The sequence below is a fragment of the Montipora capricornis genome, chromosome 1 (genome assembly GCF_036669925.1).
Source record: "Montipora capricornis isolate CH-2021 chromosome 1, ASM3666992v2, whole genome shotgun sequence".
In the NCBI taxonomy this organism is placed as follows: domain Eukaryota; kingdom Metazoa; phylum Cnidaria; class Anthozoa; order Scleractinia; family Acroporidae; genus Montipora; species Montipora capricornis.
This window is the reverse complement of record NC_090883.1, coordinates 7,952,611-7,957,610: the sequence shown is the minus strand read 5'-3', so window position 1 is coordinate 7,957,610 and position 5,000 is coordinate 7,952,611.

The window sequence follows — 5,000 nt, the reverse complement described above, 5'->3', positions numbered from 1 at the left end:
CAGTCGTAAGCTGCCCAATTGTGCGTGAATGACAAAATTTTCCATGCCTACTTTATCCCCCCACCCAACTGCCTTCACATTGAGACATGCAGTATTTGAATACGAGTTACGGTTGCAAGGTTTTCCTTGTTTGTTTCATGCCTAGATGAGGAAATAACACACTTCTCAGCAATTCTCAAGTCCAGTTCGTGAACTCAGTTCCAGTCCACGGCTTAAACCAACAATGGGTGAAATGTCTGGTTTTAACCCAGAAATGAAAAGACTATACCTGTCAAAGTATGTTGTTCTTTTATCAATACTCTATGGTAGCTAACACTTAACACTTCATAGAATCACCACTTCTTATTGAATGTAATTTGTCACAAATAGACCAACCTGGTATAATATGATGGAACTGGTCTGTATTGGTTGTAGGGTGGTGTTTATTTGCATTTACAGTGTAACGCTTTTTGGACGTGTAGAGCCAAGACCAGTATTGAAAAAGGATATTTAAGATGTGAAACAGAAATATTAAGTATAAATTGATTTCAGGACTACTCTTGTCAAATGCAATGTGGTATATGTATAAAACAGGAGACCCTCCTTAGGCTTATAAGAACTAATAATATTCTTCCTAGATACTGAGATTTTTAATTGGAGGGGCAGAGGTTTAATGAGATGGTCATATAGTGAAAAACTGATCTTTCTGTGGTTAATATGTGATCAGTAACTTTAAAACTTTTGTCACATAGACGTAAAAAAGTTGGCTTGCTAGCAACTCAAAAATGGGGAGCAGGAAACTTTCCCAAGTTTAACACTCCTGAAATGAAGACTCAGTTGAAGAAGTTTGCATCAGATATTGAAGAATGCTCAATTCCAGAAATTGGATTCACTTCTGATGCAATATGTCAACATATACAAGATTACTTCAACGAACAACGCCGTTACAAAAAACGTAATGGACAGCAGGTGTGGTAATCACATTTCTTTTAATTGTATAATGAATCTTTTGAAGAGAAAAAGTGAAATTTAGAATTCACCACAATTTTCTTAGGCATAATTGCAGAGAATTACCTGCCCCACAAAAAACTGCATTCAGATGCAAACCTTACATGCACATCAATCATCTGCTGCCTATTGTCCGAGTTGCCCTACCTTGTTGTTGTTCATACATTTTGTATAGTGTTAGTTCGGAGGTGTATATTTGCATCTGGGGAATTAACTGATCATCATCTCTGATTGGAATTTAAAGCATGGACAAGTTTCTGATGCTGAAAGTTCAAAGCCTGGGAGTTGAAAGTCTGAAGCTGCTAGTGCAAAGCCTGCAGATGAATGTTCAAAGGTTATATATTTTTATGGTTTCTTTCATTTTTATTTGCCCCATTTAATTTAAGGCAACTTGTCCTCAAGCCAGGTTCACTTAGTTATGGAAAATTATGGAAGTTGAAATTTGCTTTCCAGCACTGCAAGAGTTATGGAATTTCAGAGTTTTGGGAAAATAATTTTGTTTTAGCTGATAGTAGGAAAATAAAGAGATTTGCGAAGATTTGTGTGAAGCTTCAAAATATTGAATCATGGGATGGGTCTCCAACGTATGCCAATTTTGAGGTTGTGTTGAGAAAGTTGAGTTGTATTGTGTGACGGTAGTTTTCTTTAACAATTTGTGATTCCTTAAATTGTATTTAAATCGGAAATTAGTGGTTTATCGTCAGAACCGACTGACAAGTTGATTAGGTGTTCATACATCGGTAAAAGTATGTTTATGCCGCGTTTTCCGGTCGGCGTCTTGTTCTAAAAATGATTCATTGTGTTAGGATGTTTTTTTTGCAAAAGGTTCTGTTCGTCGTCAGTTAGTTGAGCTGTGTGAGAAGAAAGGTTGAAGACGAGCGACATCAGTAAAATAAAAGTTGAAGTTTGCGAAGAACGGCCTGTTGAGTCTTGGCATTCGCGAAAGTTGTGGGATTTGATTAAAAGCCATGAAATTGTTTTTCTTAGTTCAAAGTGTAAATCCTGTTTAGGTCTACCTCCAAAGCAATTGCTCAGAGATATGTATATCCCTTTTCATAAAAAAAGGTTGTGCTATTTAAGTACCAATCTGGTTGCCTGTAACAACCTATAAGAAATTTATTCATACATTTTAGACTTTTCTCTCTTGGGAGTTCTGTCAGAGCTAGCCTGATCATGCTGGCAATAAAAAAAAGTGTAACATTTTTATATCATTTATTGTAGCCAGTACGTGAACATGTCAAAAGAAAGACATCTGCAATTTCACAAAGCTGTGGAAAAAAATTTAGAGCTACTTTGGATAAAACACCACCACAACAGGTTAGTGTTTGTCCACATTATTTTGTTTTAACCCTCATTAATATTTGAGTCACATGTTGCACTAAAAAACACACCCATAGCAGAGTTGTTGTTCAGTGAGAAAAATTGAGCCTACATAACTGTATAACTGAGTCCAGATCAGCTGTAACATCAAGGTCCCGTAGAGCATACATTTACTCAGCTGTAACAGCTTTTTAAAAAAGGTAGCAGACTCTACTGAGAACTCTGATCACCCTTCTTCTGTATCACTTGTTTCAGTTTTAAAAGTGGCTGAGCTAAAACAGTTGCCACGATCACCAAATTCGTGTATTGATGTCACTGCTTGACAGTAACTGTTGTTAACATGATTGAGTACACCAACAACTTGTTTTCATTTGCATTGCTTAGGATAATGCTGCCCAAAATGTATCAGACAGTGGGGAATCATTATCAACTCTCTCTCCTTACGACAGTAGTGACAGTGAATCCCCAAGGACCCCTACTGGAGCCAGCAGTCCATCTGAAATTAAAGCTCCTTCCACATTAACCTCGTCACAAGTGGTAATTAGAGCAGTTTTTGGAAAACTCTTGACAAGGGAGAAATCTGTTGACATTTTAAAATCAAGGTTTGATGTCAAACAGAGTAACTTGACAAATCTGACCGCCAGTCAAGTAAGTCAGTTTTGGTTAAAAAACTTGTTAGGCACAACTATGTGACTCTTAAGGATAATGTAAGCTCTCTGTGTGACATAACTGTTCATAAAGAAATTGCCATTTAAAGAAAACTCTCTCCTTATGACGGTAGTGACATTCAATCCCTGAAGACCCCAGTTTTGTCAGTTTTGGTTAAAAAAACTTGTTACGCACAACTACATGTATGTGACTCAAGGAAAATGTAAGCTTCCTGGATGATGTTACTGTTCATAAAGAAATTGCCATTTAAGAAACTGTTTATTTTGTGTTGACAAGCTAAGAGAGGGGAACAATTTTATTACAAATATTCTGAAGTGAATGTTTTGTGGTAAATTAAAGAAATTCATTGGTAATCTAGTAAATCTGATTCCAACTGAGTTCAAATCTTGCGTTTGGTTAAGAAGGTCATCTTAAAACAAATAGTTGTAGCCCCATTGAAATGCAGGTGTCCAGGGTACTTATTTCCCATTTTTTTAAAGCTTTGAATTCAGCACTTGTTTTGTAGTTGGAAATAATTTTTTTTCATTCTCAGATGGTACTTCTTCTTTTGTTTAATGTAACTGCTTGGAAGGACTAATCAATGAAGAGAAACTCTGCAGTATCTGCCTATTTTTACTCTTGGAATTCATTACAAAGTAAAAATTTAATGTCGTCCTTCTTAGCTATGCAGTAATAATGTCAACCCCACTTGCTGAAATGAGCAAAGGAAGAAAACAGGTGTGAATAGTCTAGTTTTATTATTTATGAAGTTCATTGATTTAGCTTAAGTTAAAGCTTATTTATCAAAGCTGCAAATGGTTAAGACAAGGATAAATTACAAAATTAGTTACTGCCATGGGTACTAATTCTGTTGCTATATGTAACTTATTTGTAGGATCGATACTATTACAAGATTCTGTGATGTATTTTGTAATTATTATTGTTTGACATTTTGAGAAGAATTTGATGTTTGTAGTATTGTATGGATATAGTAGTTAACCTAAAATCCAAGTGCAGTTAATTAAACATCATGTTACTGTTAGTATTTTTTGTGGGTCATTTGTCATTCTAGCTTGATGAGTTACTAGCATGGGTTCAATTTTTGGAGTTAAATAGGTTGCTAGGTCATTTTTGTACCTTTCTTGAGGGTATTACTGGGGATATATTGGCCCAGTATGGGGGATCAATATCATCCTATGCTTGGGATTACATGTATATGGGGTCAGTATAATCCCATTCTTGGAGTTATGTTGGGCCACTATGATCCCATTGTTGGGATTGTGTTGGGCCAATATAATCCCATCCTTGGGATAATGTTGGGCAAGTGTAATCCCATCCTTGGGGTTAAATTGGGCCAGTATAATCCCATTTTTGGGGTTATATTGGGCCAGTATAATCCCATTTTTGGGGTTATATTGGGCCAGTATAATCCCATCCTTGTGATAATGTTGGGCCAGTATAATCCCATTCTTGGGGTTATATTGGGCCAGTATAATCCCATTTTTGGGGTTATATTGGGCCAGTATAATCCCATCCTTTTGATAATGTTGGGCCAGTATAATCCCATTCTTGGGGTTATATTGGGTTAGAATAATCCCATCTTTGGGATTATGTTGGATCAGTATAATCCCATTCTTAAGGTTATATTGGGTCAGTATAATCCCATCTTTGGGATTATATTGGGCCACTATTATCCCATTCTTGGGGTTAAGTTGGGTTTCATTAAACCCAAGATTGGTTTTGGTATAACTTTCCCAGTTTGGGAAATTCCCACTGAAATCACAAATATAACCCAGGTTGGGAATTGAAAAAAGGTTCCTGTGACTAAATGTATGTGTTGCATATTTTCTGTTTCAAATCCATGTAGAAACTATTTTTATTTTTGGACAAAAAAAAACCCCATAACATAGCCTCTACATATGCTATGTAAAAGTTCCATTTGACTAGCTAAAACATAGCATTTCCTTTCAAAATAAATAGATGAGGCATATGTATAACATAGGCTTTGAATAAGGCCTCTATATCAAATATATCTACACGTATAT